General features: G+C 39.9%; 1 protein-coding gene across 2 annotated transcripts in view; it reads right to left on the reverse strand.

Moving 5' to 3' along the window:
• The window catches only part of EVA1A (eva-1 homolog A, regulator of programmed cell death), a 75,116-nt gene that overhangs the window by 27,710 nt on the left and 29,612 nt on the right, over nt 1-17,794 (reverse strand). For both annotated transcript variants that reach the window (XM_032176744.2, XM_032176743.2), the window contains exon 2: nt 1,478-1,600. The gene's annotated coding sequence lies outside the window, so the exon portion shown is untranslated. The remainder of the gene's footprint in view (nt 1-1,477; nt 1,601-17,794) is intronic.

Consider the following 17,794-nt stretch of genomic DNA (forward strand, 5'->3'; position numbering starts at 1 on the left):
TAAAAAGGCAACCCACAAAATGGGAGAAAATATTTGCAAATAATATATCTGATAAAGGGTTAATATCCAGACTGCTACCTATCCTAGTTCCTAATATCAGAACTCCTACAACTCAACAACTAAAAACAAAGAGCTCAATTTAAAAATGGGCAACAGACTTAGAGCAATATTTCTCCAAAGATACACAAGTAGTCAACAGGCACATGAAAAGATGCTCCACATAACCAAGCATTAATGAAATCAAAATCAAAACCACAATGAAATATCATCTCATACCTGTTAGGATGACTACTATCAAAAATCAGAAAATAAGTATTGGAACCCTTGTGCACTGTTGATGGGAAGGTAAAATTGTGCAGCCACTATGGAAAATGGGATGACTATTCCTTAAAAAATGTTTAAATGGAATTATCCTATGACCCAGCAATTCCACCTCTGGGTATATACTCAAAGGATTTTAAAGCAGAGACTTGGAACAGAATTTGTACACCAGTGTTCAGAGCTGCATTATTCACAATAGCCAAAAGGTAGAAGTAACCCAAATGTCCATCCACAGATGGATGAATAAATAAAATGTTGTCTACAAATACAATGCAATATTACACACAGCCTTAAAAAGGAAGGCATAAACATGGAGTAAACTTGAGGACATTAGGCTACGTGAAATAAGCCAGTCAAAAAGGACAGGTATTATATGATTCCACATGTATGAAGCACCAGCAGTGGTCATATTCATAGAGACAGAAAGTAGAGTAGTGGTTGTCAGGAGCAGGGGCAGGGAAAAGATAATTATTGCACAGGGTACAGGGTACAAAGTTTCTGTTTTGCAAGATGAAAAGAGTTCTGGGGAAGGATGATGGTGATGGTTGCACAATAATGTAAATATACTTAATGCCACTCAACTATACACTTAAAAGTAATTTAAGATGATGAATTTTGTTATATGTGTTTTACCACAATTTAAAAATTGTGTTGGTGAGGTAAAACAGTGAATTTTGAAGGTTACTTTATTTAAAGAATCTTGCAATCAAATTTTGGTTTTAAGTTAACAAGGATGATGGCAGAGTTATCTTTTAGCGGTATTAAATTTGAAGTCAATAAAATTCTAATTCATATCACATTATGAATATGGCTTAATTTTAAGTAAGAGATGTTATTGCACTTGTTTTTAAAAATTGGATTGTAAATAGGTGTAATCTATCATATTTATAGATTAACAGGAAAAAGATAGTATGAATAGATGAAAAAATGTATTTGTGTAAAATTTAATAAAAAATTCATGATTTAAGCAAAGGAAAGACCTATTGCGGTGAAGCCCCGTGTGAGTCTTCCAAATGCCTTTCTTTGGCTATCAAAGTGTCCAAATATTCTTCTAATATTGTGCCTATGATATTGCAATTGGAACTGAGTGTCCCCTGGTATGTCAACCCCATACATAGTGTTCAGGGGGTGATAATCTCATTATCCCTTTAGCTACCTGGGGAGAGGTGTGCTGTCAGGAGCAGAGAAGTTTCTGGTAAGAACAGTTCATCTCTGATGATGTTGGCATCAGCCAGTAGAGGTTCTAAAACTTGCTTGGCCCCAGTTGGCTTCTCAGACGCTGAAAGAAAAAAGGAGCACAAAAACCATCACATACCCAGGAGATCACCTCATACCTTAGACCTGGTATGTGTGTGAACCTAGCAGAGAAGCTTTGGTGGCTAGTGTCTGGATCCTTGGAAGGATGAATGACATCCCCAGAGAGGAGAAAGCCCACTGACAGAGCGTAATCTGGAATTTGAACTAGACAGCCAGATAAACCAATCTCCCAAGGTCATACCAGAAAGGATGCAAGAGGTAAAAGATCAAAGAAACATGCTTCCTCTCCGCTCCTGTCAGCCAAAATCCACAAAACAGCTAGTGTGGGATGTCCCAATCTGGCCCCTCATCAGTGAAGCTTGCAGGCCAGCCTCTCTGTAACAGGAAGGGAGGGAATTCTGTTTCCTTCTAGCAATGCCCAGATGGGCCATGAAATGAAGTCTCACACAGCTCTGTAGGAACTAGAATCCTGGAAATGCTGATATGTAGATTCCTACACCCTGTGCCTTCCATGCTGAAGTGTCAAGGCCTCTGCTCAGCCCAGCTAGGAAATCTCTTCTCTGTGTCTAGCTTCACTTAGAAGCTTGCAGGAAGAATGAAATCAGTCATGGAGCTCTGAGCATTGAGCTGTCCCCACTTCACGTGTGCACACTCATTCATTCGTCATCATCACACCCTGCCAACTACTGTGGCTTCCAACTTCTGCGTATTGATTACTTTACAGAGACACGTCTCAGCTGCTTCTTCCCCAAAATGGACTGGTGGTGCCATCCTATGTTAATTTTACAGGTCAAGAAAATAAGGGCAAGAAAGAAAAGGAAACTGGAAGCATGGGATGGGTAACTGTCTACAGACTCATGTACCAAAGTGCCGAAGTAGGTCTTTGAGGCCCATTGACCTTCCACTCTACACTGGTGAAACCCATCAGATACTGACCCTAGGACAGTCACATGGAGTCTGAAGAGCAAAAGCTCAAATGGAAAAACAGTCCTTATATCACTGGCTGGGGAGAGGATACACATGGCCCCGGAGAAATAACTGAGCCGAGAGAAACCCCAATTTTCTCTGTAGCGCTGATAAGCACCTGGGGATGATACATCTAACATGCCAGCCTGCCAGCCACTTGGCTTCCACTGCCCCATCAACCTTCCCCTCCCAACCATCACAGCGAATCATTTCCAGAGATGTATCCTGGACCTTGTCATCACCTGGAAAGGTTTCACCTCTGAATACTGGGCTGTGAACTCCTTAAGGGCAGGGACCATGCCTTAATTCTTATCTTTGTTCTCAGAGTTTCCCACAATAAGTGCACAGAGCTAATGCTCAGGGACTGTTTGCTGGATGAATGACTCACACTGAGAAATCTCACTCTCCAATCAGAACCTCTATCCTACCTCTCTGATATGGTTTGGCTGTGTCCCCACTGAAATCTCATCTTATAATATAGTTCCTATAATCCCCAAGTGTTGTAGGAGGGACCCAGTTGGGGGGTAATTGAATCATGGGACAGTTACCCCCATGCTTCTGTTCTCCTAATAGTGAGTGAGTTCTCATGAGATCTGATGGTTTTATAAGGGGCATTTCCCCCTTTTGCTCAGTACTTCTCCTTGATGCTGCCACGTGAAGAAGGACATGTTTGCTTCCCCTTCCACCATGATCCTAAGGCCTCCCCAGCCATACAGAACTATGAGTCAATTAAACCTCTTTCCTTTATAAATTACCCAGTCACGGGTATATCTTTATTAGCAGTGTGAGAATACTGCTATGCACTCTCCATACCTGAATCAAAGTAAATGTGCTCCCCAAGCTCTCTGAGGCTTCTATCTTCTCATCCCCTCCCTGCTCACTCCGTTTATCACTGTCATCCTAGAGTAATCTTTTCTCTGCACAGCCTGGCTACTACAACTATACTACATGCTTCTCTCACCAGGACCCTTCTGCTGCCCTCTCCTCAACCTCAGGCCTAACTCCCAAAGCACTCCAACCCTCACCTGCCTGCTCTCCTCCCTACAGGCTAGTGGTTCTGAAAAAGTATAATCATTCATAAAGACTTCATAGAGAGGTAACATTCAAACTGAATGTTGAGCAACTGCATATTCATTTAACTGCTGAGTATTAATTTAATAATGAATTATACTAATAGCCCACATTTATTGAGACCTTTCTCTTCAACCAGATAATTTGCTAAGTGCTATTTAAGTTTCATAACAGTCCCATGGGGTAGATTCTGTTATCCTTGTTCTTCAGATGGGAAAACTGAGCTATGGAGAGGTAAAGTTGCCCAAGATCACCTAGCTAGAAAATGATAAAGTTGGAATTTAAACTGAGTCAGTCCAACTCCAGTGCTCTCAACTTTGAAACTATACTTTGCTAGAGTAAAGGAAAGCACTGGAGACAGAAGGAAGAGCAGGAGCTAAAGTACATGGCAAATCTTTAGCACAGGAGCAAAGGGATAGGCAGAGAAACTGAACAGAAGTCAAAGCTGCAAAGGCAAAGTTGGAGTTGCATTTTGGTGGATCTGCAGTGCCTTACAGAGGTTGAGCTTTATTTTATGGACAGTAAATAATATTAACAGGAGAGTGACATGGTCAGTTCTGCTTTGTAGGAAGAAAACACTGGCAGAAGTGTGGAGGATGTGTTGGAGAAGCCAGAGATGGTCTGAAAGACTTACTGGGGGTTCAACTCAGTAGTCCAGGTAAAGGATAATGCACACCAAGAACCAAGGAGATGAGGTAGCTGAAGAAGCCAGCAATCCAGAAACCCAACACAACTGGTGCAGACAAACAGACTCCCAACAAATGCCTGCTCTCTCTAGCCAGAGGACCAGGAAAGGAGTGTTCTAGCAAGACAGAAAACTCTTAGACAATAGACACTCTACTTCAGCCAAACATCATTTTAAAAAACAAAAAACCCATGGCCTCATCCACACCCACACCCACACCGGCAAAGCCTGAGTAGATAGCCTAGACTTTCACCCTTAAGAGACTATAGCAAGAAACTCCAACACCCTTGCCAGAGTGACGTCAGAGAAGGCCCAAGGGGTGAGATGAGACTTTCATCTGAGATTGCTAGTAATGAGCTACCTTCCGTGGCAATATCAGTAAGGACTACATGGGAAGCCTGGACATCCACTCCCTCCTAGAAATAACTAGATACTCCTCCCACTCCCCCTCTCCACTGGGGTATCAGAGGCAGCCTAGTCAGGACTCTCATCACTACCAGTGGTTACAAGCCCCACATCAGTGGAGACCACATGGGATCCAGAACTCCCATCCCCATCCAGCAGTAATGAGGAGTCAATCAATTGATGTGAACACTAAGATGATAGGGATAATAGAATTACCTGGCAAAGATTTTTAAACACCATGATTTTAAAAATACTTCAACAAGCAATTATGCACATGCTCAAAACAAATACAGAAATTAAAAGCCTCAGCAGAGAAATAAAAAGTCTCTGCAAATAAAGAGAAGACATAAGGAAAAAATAGAATTTTATGATTAAAAAAATACAATAATGAGCAGTGTTTGGAAACTCACATTGTGAACTTTTGCTCCAAGAACCACCACAGGAACATACCAGGGCAACTGAAAGAATTCACAGACCCTTTGAAAGAAGTGGCTTGCCACTGCAAACTCCATGAAACAGCCAAAAACACAGTCAGTGCCCGAAGTGTGAGGGGAGGAAAGTCTGCCTCTGAACATACATCCTCACTGGGGAACCTGGAAATCTAGATCATGGAAGAAGGATTTAACTTTACCTAGAGCTGAAATGAATTTAGAGAGCTGAGCAAAATATAAAAGTAGAAGAAGCAGTGGGAAGTGCCCTGTAGGCACTCCTGATCCCCAGGGAAGCCCAGCAAAGCCATTTCTCACTTTATCTCACAGGGTTCCTAGGGGAAGGCAGCCAGTGGAATTGGGGAAGGGCCACGGGGAGAAGGAGACTTTCAGCTGAACTTTGTAATAATTTTGATCAAGTATGAATTTTCCTAGGCAGAATCTGATGGGTGGGGGCGAATAGGAAGTGCAGATATGAGCACAGAAGCTGCAGCAGTCAGGGAGGGGTGAGGCCTGAAAGCCCTGCTTGCTTTCTCAGCAGGGAGGCTTGTAGCCTGGGGCAACATCTCAGCCCTGTGCACCAGAGGCCTGTAAATAAATTCAGCTCTGTTGGCTGTTGGCAGGAGTGAGACTGGCCTTCCTGGCTGTGTGGGAGCTGGGTGAGGTCTGTCACTGCGGGCTTTCCCCGACTTCCCTGGCAATCTGTACGAAGCATCAGAAGCAGCTATAATCCCCTTTGGAACATAACTCCATTGGCCTGAGAACCACTGCCCCATCCCCCCAAGTGGTCTCCGCAGGCACCACCCAAGAAGAGTCTGAACTCAGACACACCTAGCCCTACTCCCACCTGATGGTCTTTTTCTACCCACTTGGGTAGCCGAAGACAAAAGACATAAACTTGCAGGAGCTCTATAGCATCCCCCATTGCCTGAGAAACCCGAAGTTATCCAGGTGACCTTAGGGCAAGCTTGCATCCCCCAATATAACCACAGCTGATGTCTCTTGAAAGCATCACCTCCTGGCTGGAGGGCAACCAACTCAAGCTATTACAGTAACTCATGACAGAACAACCCTGCTCCAAGAAAGGAGAAAACAACAGCTAATTTCACTATCTGTAACATCCTGGCTAACCAGAGGTACCGAATCTGTCTATGTGACAACTTCACTATAAGCATAACCAGCATTTAAGAAAACCAATGCACTAAACAAAACTACAACCAAGGACTCTCACAGAATCCACTTCACTCTCCTGCTACCTCCACCAGAACAGGTGCTGGTATCCATGGCTGAGAGATCTGAAGATAGATCGCATCAAAGGACTATCTGCAGACACTCCCCAGTATCAGCCTGGAGCACGGTAGTTCAGCAAACCCTAACCCTAACACTAACCTTGAATATATATGCACCTAACACTGGAGATCCCAAATTTATAAGATAATTACCACTTGACCTAAGAAATGAGGTAGACAGCAACACAATAATAGTGGGGAACTTTAATACCCCACAGACAGCACTAGACAGGTCATCAAGACAGAATGTCAACAAAAAAACAATGGGCTTAAACTATACCCTAGAACAAAGGAACTTAACAGATATTTACAGAATATTCTGCCCAACAACAGCAGAATATACATTCTATTCATCAGCACACAGAACATTATTCAAGATAGACCATATGATAGACCACAAAACAAGTCTCAAGTAATTTAAGAAAATCAAAATTATATTGACTACTCTCTCAGAACACAGTGGAATAAAATTGGAAATCAACTCCAAAAGGAACCTCAAAACCATGCAAATATATGGAAATTAAGTAATCAGCTCCTGAATGATCTTTGGGTCAACGATGAAATAAAGATGGAAATTTAAAAATCATCTGAACGGAATAATAATGAAACAATCTATCACAACCCCTGGGATACAGCAAAAGTGGTGCTAAGAGGAAATTTCACAGCATTAAATGCCTAAATAAAAAAATCTGAAAGAGCTCAAGTAGACAATCTAAGGTCACACCTTAAGGAACTAGAGAAACAAGAACAAACCAAACCCAAAACATAGGAGATGAAAAGAAATAACAAGGATGGCAACAGAACTAAATGAAATTGAAATAAACAAAAAACAATACAAAAGAAATGAAACAAAAAGCTGGTTATTTGAAAAGATAAACAAAATTGTTAGACCATTCATGAGATTAACCAAGAAGAGAGACGATCCAAATAAATTCAACTGGAAAAGAAATAGGAGATACTACAACTGATACAATAGAAATACAAAGGATGATTCAAGGCTACTATGAACACCTTTATGCACACAGACTAGAAAATCTAGAGGGGATGAATAAATTCCTAGAAATACACAGCCTTCCTGGATTAAACCAGGAAGAAATAGGAACTCTGAATAGATCAATAACAAGCAGCAAGATCGAAACAGTAACAAAAAATTGCCAATAAAAAAAAAAATCCAGGACCAGATGGATTGGTAGCTGAATTCTATCAGGCATTCAAAGAAGAATTGGTACCAATATTGCTAAAACTATTCCAAAAGATAGAGAAAGAGAGAATCCTTCTGAAATCATTCTATGAAGCCAGTATCAGCCTAATACCAAAACCAGGAAAAGGCATAACAAAATAGAAAACTACAGACCAATATGCCTGATGAACATAGATGCAAAAACCCTCAACAAAATACTAGCTAACTGAATCCAACAGTATATCAAAAAAAAATAGTCCACCATGATCAAGTGGGTTTTATACCAGGGATACAGGGATGGTTTAACACACGCAAGTCAATAAATGTGATACACCACATAAACAGAATTAAAAACAGAAATTATATGATCATCTCAATAGACGCAGAAAAAAAATTTGACAAAATCTAGCATCTCTTTATGATTAAAACCCTTAGCAAAATCAGCATGGTAGGGACATACCTTAAGGTAATAAAAGCCATCTATGACAAACTCACAGCCAACATTATACTGAATGTGGAAAAGTTGAAAGCATTCCCCCTGAGAACTGAAACAAGACAAAAATGCCCACTTTCACCACTTCAATTAAACATAGTACTGGAAGTCCCAGCCAGAGCAATCAGAAAGAGAAAGAAATAAAAGTCATTCAAATTGGTAAAGAGGAAGTCAAATGGTCACTGTTTGATGATGATGTTATCATATATCTGGAAAACCCTCAAGACTCATCCAAAAAGCTCCTAGAACTGATAAATGAATTCAGTAAGGGTTCAGGATATAAAATCAATGTATCCAAATCAATAGCACTGCTATACACCAACAGTGACTAAGCTGAGAATCAAATCAAGAACTCAGTCACCTTTACAATAGCTGCAAAACCAAAAATATTTAGGAATATACCTAACCAAGGAGTACTCACCTTACTCCTGCAAGAATAGCCATAAATTAAAAATCAAAAACTAATAGATGTTGGCATGGATGTGGTGAAAAGAGAACATTTTTACACTGCTGGTGGGAATGTAAACCAGTACAACCACTATACGACAGTACAGAGATTCCTTAAAGAATGAAAAGCAGATCTGCCATTTGATCCAGCAACCTCACTACTGAGTATCTACCCAGAGGAAAATAAGTCATTAAATGGAAAAGACGCTTGCACATGAATGTTTGTAGCAGCACAATTAGTAACTGCAAAAATATGGAACCAGCCCAAATGCCCATCAATCAACGAGTGGATAAAGAATATGTAGTAATATATATATATTATATTCTATATGTGATGGAATACTACTCAGCCATAAAAAGGAAAGAAATAATGGCATTCTTAGCAACCTGGATGGAGTTGGAGACCATTATTCTAAGTGAAGTAACTCAGGAATAAAAAACCATACATTGTATGTTTTCACCTTTAAATGGGAGCTAAGCTATGAGGACGCAAAGGCATAAGAATAATACAATGCAGTTTGGGGACTTCGGGGAAGGCTGGGAGGAGGGTAAGGGGTAAAAGACTATACATTGGGTACAGTGTACACTGCTTGGGTGATACTTGCACCAAAATCTCAGAAATCACCATTAAAGAACTTATCCATGTAATGGCCAAGCGCAGTGGCTCACGCCTGTAATCCCAGCACTTTGGGAGGCCAACGCGGGCGGATCATGAGGTCACAAGATCGCGACCATCCTGGCTAACACGGTGAAACCCCGCCTCTACTAAAAATACAAAAAAATTAGCTGGGTGTGGTGGCGGGTGCCTGTAGTCCCAGCTACTCAGGAGGCTGAGGCAGGAGAATGGCGTGAACCCAGGAGGCGGAGCTTGCAGTGGGCCGAGATCAGGCCCCTGCGCTCCAGCCTGGGCGACAGAGCGAGACTCCGTCTCAAAAAAAAAAAAAAAAAAAAGCTTATCCATGTAATTAAACAGCACCTGTTCCCCAAAAACTATTGAAATAAAAAAAAATTTTTAAATAAAGAAAGTACAGGACACTTGCCATATGAAAAGAACTAAAGGAATAAAGGAATTGAATAAGGAAATACTTGTAACACAGCCAGTGTTTATGTCAGTGAAACTTGGTATTGTAGGTCTGGTAATTAAAAGAAAAGGTTATGTTTATTTTTATTAACAACAATAACAAAAGCCAACATTTATTAAGTACATTCCACACAGTAAAAAAATACAATAACCAAAATAAAAAGCTCAAAATAAATAGATGGGCTCGATGGTAAATGGAGGAGGTAGAGGAAACAATGAGTGATCTGAAAGACAGAATGATAGAAATTACTTAGTTGAGCTATAGAGAGAAAATAGGCTGGAAAAAAAATGAACAGAGTCTTAGGGACCTGTGAGATTATTACAAAAGACCTAACATTTCTGTCACTGGAGCTCCAGAATGAAAGAAGGAAGAAGAGGAACGGAGAAAGTAATCAAAGAAATAATGGCTTTAAAAAATCCAAATTTGTCAAGAAACATAAACTTATAGATTCAAGAAGCTGAGCAAATCTTAAATGGAATAAATCCAAAGAAATCCATGTGAAGACACACTGTAATTAAACTTTTGAAAACTAAAGACTAAATAGGCTGGGTGTGGTGGCTCAAGCCTGTAATCCCAGCACTTTGGGAAGCCGAGGTGGGCAGGTTACTTGAGCTCAGGTGTTTGAGACCAGCCTAGGTAATATGGCAAAATCCCATCTTTACTAAAAATACAAAAATTAGCTGGGTATGGTGGCATGCACCTGTGGGTCCCAGCTACTCAGGAGGCTGAGGTGGGAGGATCACTTCAGCCTAGGAGGTGGAGACTGCAGTGAACCAAGATTGCCCCACTGCACTGCACTCCAGCCTGAGTGACACAGTGAGACCCTGTCTTTAAAAAAAGAAAAAAAACCAAAGACAAAACAAATTGAAAGCTGCCTGAGAAAAACGGCGTCTTAGCTATAGGGAAAAAACAATTCAGAACACAGAAGGTTTCTCATTGGAAACCATGGAAGTCAAAAGGCAGTAAGTAGCACAATGTATATTTCAGGGGCTGAAAGAAATGAACTGTGAATCCAGAATCCATATCCAGCAAAACTGCCCTTCAAGATGTAGGGGAAAGCAGACATTCTCCACTGAAGGAAAACTAAGAGAAAGTGTCACCAGCATACCTACCCAAAAAGAATTACTAAAGTCCTCTAAACAGAAAGAAAAGAATTTTAAAAAGATATCATGAAATATCAAGAAAGAAGAAAGCACAAATATAGGTAAATACAATAGGCTTTCCTTTTCCTCATGAGTTTTCGTATCTAACAGTTGAAGCAAAAATGTTAACACTTTCTGATGTGGTTCTGAATGTATATAAAGGAGACCAGGCGCAGTTGCTCACACCTGTAATCCCAGCGATTTGGGAGGTGGAGGCAGGAGGGTCACTTGAAACCAGGAGTTTCGACCAGCCTGGGCAACATGGTGAGACCCCAATCTCTAAAAAATAATTATTATTATTTTATTTTATATTTATTTATTTATTTTTGAGACCGGAGTCTCGCTCTGTCGCCCAGGCTGGAGTGCAGTGGCGCGATCTCGGCTCACTGCAAGCTCTGCCTCCCAGGTTCACGCCATTCTCCTGCCTCAGCCTCCAGAGTAGCTGGGACTACAGGTGCCCGCCACCACGCCTGGCTAATTTTTTTGTATTTTTAGTAGAGACGGGGTTTCACCGTGTTAGCCAGAATGGTCTCCATCTCCTGATCTCCTGATCCGCCCGCCTCGGCCTCCCAATAATTTAAAAAAACACTTAGCAGGGCATGGTGACAAATGCCTACAGTCTCAGCTACTCAGGATGCTGAGGCAGTAAGATTGCTTAAGTCCAGGAATTTGAGCCTGCAGTGAGCTATGATTGTGCCACTGCACTCCAGCTTGGGCAACAGAGAGAGACCTTGTCTCAAAAGTAAAATAAAATTAAGTTAAAATGAAAAATTAATGTATGTAAAGGAAATATTTAAGACACACTTTGGAGTAGGGCAAAGGGAAGCAAAGCATGGTAAGGTTTTTATATTTCACTCAAACTGGTGAAATGGCACCAGCAGACAGTAAATAGCTATACACACACACACACACACACACACACACACATATCTGCAGTAATACCTGGAGCAACCACTAGAAAAACTATATGAAGAAATACACTTAAAAACACTACAAACAAATCAAAATGGAATTCTATAATAATGTTCAAGTAACTAAAAAAAAAAAAACAGAGAAACAAACAAAAAACAAAGACAAAAGACAAAATGGCAAACGTCAGCCCTAACATCTCAATAATGACATTAAGTGTAAATAATCTAAATACACCAATTAAAGATAGCTATTGGCAAAGTGGATTTTAAAAATGACCCGTTGTTGGATGCATAGTTTGCAAATATTTTCTCTCATTCTGTAGGTTATTTGTTACTCTGTTAATATTTCTTTTGCTCTGCAGAAGCCTTTTAGTTTAATTGGGTCCCATTTCTTTCTTTTGTTTCTGTTGCATCTGCTTTTGGGGTATTAGTCACAAATTCTTTGCCTCGGTCAATGTCTAAAAGAGTTTTTCTAGGTTTTCTTCTAGAATTCTTATGGTTTCAGATATTATATTTAAGTCTTTAATCCATCTTGACTTAATTTTTGTACATGGTGAGAGATAGGGATCCAGTTTAATTCTTCTACATGTGACTATCCAATTTTCCCGGCACCATTCACTGAATAGGGTATCATTTCCCTAGTTTATATGTTTGTGTGCCTTGTCAAAGATCAGCCCAGAATCTCCAAGGAAGTCAAACAAATCAGTAAGAAAAAAAAATCCCATTAAAGAGTGGGCAAATGATATAAATAGAAATTTCTCGAAAGAGGATATACAAATGGCCAACAAATATATGAAAAATGCTCAACATCACTTATCATCAGGGAAATGCAAGTTAAACTCACAATGAGATATCACTTATCCTCACTGGAATGGCCATTATTAAAAAGTGAAAAAGCAATAGATGGCATAGATATGGCAAAAAAAAAAAAAAAGGAAACTCTTGTTTATACACTGCTGATGGGAAGGTAAATTACAACAACCTCTATGGAAAACCATATGGAGATTTCTCAAATAACTAAAAGTAGATCTAACATTTGATGAAGCAATCCCACTACTGGGTATCTACCCAAAGGAAAAGAGATCATTATATAAAAAGACACTTGCACACATATGTTTACTGCAGCACAATTCACAATTGCAAGATATGGAATCAACTTAAGTACCCTCAACCAATGAATAAAGAAAATGTGATGTGTATGTAATTCATTCATCAGCTGAATGCCATAAAAAAATAACATAATGTCTTTTGCAGCAACTTGGATAGAACTGGAGGCCATTATCCTAAGTGAAATAACTCAAGAATGGAAAACCAAATACCATGTATTCTCACTTACAAGTAGGAGCTAAGCTATGGGTACACAAAGGCATACAGTGGTATAATAGATATTGGAGACTCAGAATGGGGAAGGGTAGAGGGAGTGAGAGATGAAAACCTACCCACTGGGTACAACACACACTATTCAGGTGATGGGTACACTAAAGTCCTAGACTTTACCACTGTACGATTCATCCATGTAACCAAAAGATACTTGTACCTCTAAAGCTATTGAGATAAAATGTTTTAAAAAAAACCATGTCCTAACTATACACTATAAGAAACTACAAAAATCCTTTCTTTGATTATTTTCTCAGTGCTGGGATTACAGGCATGGGCCACTGCACCCAGCCACTGCCGGTATTGTTACATATGAAGTTAGTTTCTTATAGTGTATAGTTGGTACGTGGTTTTTTATAGCCAAGGCGGGCAGATTGCTTGAGCCCAGGAGTTAGAGACCAGCCTGGGCAACATGGCAAAACCCTGTCTCTACAAAAAATACAAAAATTAGCCAGGCATTGTGGTGCACATCTGTAATCCCAGCTACTCAGGAGGCTGAGGGTGGAGGATGGCTTGAGCCCAGGTGGCAGAAGTTGCAATGAGCTGGGAGCATACCACTGCACTCCAGCCTGGCGACAGAGCAAGACCCTGTCTTAAAAACAAAACAAAGCAAAAACACCCTCCCCCCAAATAAAACAAAACACAAAAACAATATTGTCAGGTTTAAAGAAAAAGGATAAAATTTTTATATTATCCAAGCATTAACCAAAAGAAAATGGGTCTAAATTGATATCTATTAAGTCTATAAAGTAGACTTTAGAGCAAAGAAAATTACCAGAGGGTCTTTGAAAAAAAATCTATAAAACTGGCAAACCTATAGCAAGACTGACCAAAAAAGAAAGAAGTTACAAATTACCAATATCAGAAACAAAACAGTAGATATCACTAACAGACCGTGCAGATGACAAAAAATAGTAAGGAAATACTAGGAAAAACTCCTACACACATAAGTTTGACAATTCAGACAAAATGAACCAGTCCTTGAAAAACACAAAGTACCACAACTCATCTAATATGACAGAGATAATTTGAATAGCCCTATAGCTATTAAAGAATTGAATTCGTAATTTTAACCCCCCCACCAAAAACAAAACAACTTCAGGCCTAGATGGTTTCACTAGAAAATTCTACCAAATGTTTAAAGAAGAATTAACACCACTTCTACACCATCTCTTCCAGAAAATCAGAGAAGAGGGGATACTTCCCAATTCATTTTATGAAGCTAGTGTTACACGGACACCAACCCCAGACAAAGATAGTGCAAAAAAAGAAAACTCAAAGCCGTCGGGAACATAGATATAATAAAAAAAAAATCCTTAGCACAATACTAGCAAGTAGAATTCAGGAACGTATAAAAAGGATTTTTTTCATAATGACTTTTTATGACATGACTATATGGGGCTTATTTCAAGAATGCAAGGCTTATTCAAAAATCAATTGATGTAAACTGCCATTAGTAATAGGCTAAAGAAAAAAAGTCATGTTAATTGATGCAGAAAAATTTTTTCAAAAATTCAACACCCATTCATGATTTTAAAAAATTCTCAGAAAAATGTGAATAGAGGGGAATTGCCTCAACTTGATAAAGAGCATCTACAAAAGACCTATAGCTAACATTATGCTTCATCATGAAATACTCAATGTTTACTCTTTAAGATCAGAAACTAGGTAAAGATGCCCACCCTCCCCACTCTTAAATCAACATAACACTGTAAGTTCTAACCATTACATTGAGGCAAGAAAAGGTACTAAAAGACACACAGATGAGAAAGGAAGAAATAAAACTGTCCCTATTTGCAGGTGATATGGCTGTCAATAGAGATCCCAAGGAATCTACCCAAAAAACCTCCAGGTATGCCCTGGACATTTGTCCTTCCAAATCTCATGTGTTCTCCAATGTTGCAGGTGGGACCTGGTGGGAGGTGTTTGGGTCATGGAGATGGATCTCTCATGAATGGCTTGGTGTTGCCCTTGTGGTAATGAGTGAGTTCTCATTCTATTAATTTATGCAAGAGCTGACTGTTTAAAAGAGTCTAGCATCTCTCTTGCTCCTTCTTACTATATAACATGCCTGCTGTCCCTTAGTCTTCCGCTATGAGTAAAAGCTTCCTGAGGCCTCACCAGAAGCCAAGCAGATGCTGATGCTATGCTTGTACAGTCTGCAGAATGATGAGCCAAATAAACATCTTTTCTTTATATTACCCAGCCTCAGATGTCCCTTCTGCAAAACAGACTAATACATCTCTTAAAACTAGTGAGTTTAGCTGGGTGCAGTGGCTCACACCTGTAATCCCAGCACTTCAGGAGACTGAGGCAGGTGGATCACCTAAGGTCAGGAGTTCGAGACCAGCCTGACCAATATGGTGAAACCCTGTCTCTACTAAAAATATGAAAGTTAGCTGGGCATGGTGGCATGCGCCTGTAGTCCCAGCTTCTCAGGAGGCTGAGACAGGAGAATTGCTTGAACCCAGGAGGCGGAGGTTGCACCAGTGGGAGCCGAGATGGCACCACTGCACTCCAGCCTGGGTGACAGAGCGAGACTCCATTCCCCCCCACAAAAAATAAAATAAAACTAGTGAGTTCAGCAAGGTTGCAGGCAACATAAACTTACAAAAATCAACTGTATTTCCATATACTAAGAGTGAACACTAAAGTTAAAAAATACAACACCATTTACTGTTGCCTAAAGAATGAAATACAGTCCTGCACCACATTAATGAAGTTTTGGTCAATGATAGCATGTTGTATAAATGAGATCACAATATGCAACCTTTTGGGATTGGGTACATGAATACTTATAGCAGCTGTATTTGCAATAGCCCAAAACTGGAAACAATCCATACGTCCTTCAAAGAGTAAATGTTTAAACAAACTGTAGCACAACTATACCATGTAATACTACTCAGCAACAAAAAAAGAACAAACTGTTGATACAAAAGGCAACCTGGATGAATTCCAGAGGATTATTCTGAATTTAAAAATGCAATCCCAAAAGGTTGCATATTGTATGATTTCATTTATACAACATTCTTGAAATGACAAAATTACAGAAATAGGGAATAAATTGGTAGTTTTCAGAAGTCAAGGAAGGATTAGGGTGAGAAAGAAAGTTATTGTCACAAAAAAACGGCAACATGAGAAATCCTTGTGATGATGCAAGTGTTCGGTATCTTGACTGTATCAATGTCAACATCCCGGTTGTGATATTGTACCACAGTTTTGCATGATGTCATCATTGGGGAAACTAGCTAAATGGAACATGGGAGCTCTGCATTATTTCTTGCAACTGCATATACATTTAAAATTATCTCCAAAAAAAGTCTAATTAAAAATACGTTTTAATGCATAATCTTTAGAGTCCTCCTGAACCATAATCTGCACATTAAATCTTGAGAAATAGTGATCTAAAAGTTCAACCGGGATATTAGGGGAAATATCCTCTTTCTCATGAGGAACAGCTGAAGGGATAGAAAATGTTTTATCTTGGGAAATCCTGAAGAAAACTATGAGAGTTTTCTTTTTCCAGAATATGAAGTGATTATACACAAGAAATTAAACTTGGTGTGGTGCCAGTAAACAGAACACAGGCTGATGTACAAGAAAGTACACAAGCTTCAGGATTAACCAAGCATGGGTTTAAATCCAAGCTCTACTATGCCCTATCTTTAAGACTAGACAAGTTAGTTAACCTCCCTGACCTCCCATTTCCTCATCTTTAAAACGAGGCTAATGATCCCCACCTCAATCCATCAATCAGCATCTAAGTAAAGAAATAGACACTGCTTCACTATTTGCAGCAGAAGGAATTTAATGCAGGGAATTGCTGGCAGCGTTGAAGATAGAAATATAGGTTACAGGTGATAGAAAAGCTGAGATTTGAAGACTATTGCAATAGATAACAAAGTCAAGAGTATAAAGATCTTCTTTAGTTCATATAACCTTGCATACTTACTAAGGATCAGGCAAAATGGGAAAACTAAAAAATTAAATAATTTTTTAAAATGAAAAATAAAAAAATTAAGTTTGTATGACTTTAAAAAGACAAAATTAGTTGGAGTAAGGTCTTGGGATGTGGTCATGAAGTAATCAGATATTAGCAATAGTAGGCAGTGGGTAATTGAAGGCATAAAGGTAGGAGGCAATGTTGCCAGAGCCCAGGAGCCAGAGTCACCAGGAAGAATCAAGAACCATGGAGGACACAAATAGTGGAAGCTGGAGCCATGGAGGAGATGCAGACATTGCTGGCAGGGATGATTTAAGAAGGGAGAGAGGGAAGAAATACTCTGGCTTCCTCTTTTCACTACCTTGCAACCTTCCACAGGTGCAGCAACCTTCCTCTAGCAGGAAGCCATAGATATGGAGCCTGGGGAAGGCAGCCTTCCAGGTCAGCCCCTGCTATCAAGGGCAGAGCAGGAATCAGACGATAGACACACCTAGGTGTGGCACACTTACAGGGTGTTTGTGAGGATGCAGGGCTTGTAAGATACCTGGCACAGAGTAATAGGTGCTCAAGAAATGGCAATTATTATTTTTCAGTGCCAATGTTGCATGATGACATTTAGAGCCACATTTTCTCATCATTTCCTATCTGAATAGACGGAAGCACAAGCTGGGGCTCATGCCATGTAGACTTTGCCAAGAGTACTTATTTTTTCCAAATGAGCAGCACATCTGAGAAATGTGAAAAGCAGCCCTGTCCTAAAGTTTCACTGTATAAAGCAAATGTTGAGTTTCCACAGC

This window comes from Hylobates moloch, unplaced genomic scaffold, assembly GCF_009828535.3.
Source record: "Hylobates moloch isolate HMO894 unplaced genomic scaffold, HMol_V3 SCAFFOLD_15, whole genome shotgun sequence".
Lineage (NCBI taxonomy): Eukaryota > Metazoa > Chordata > Mammalia > Primates > Hylobatidae > Hylobates > Hylobates moloch.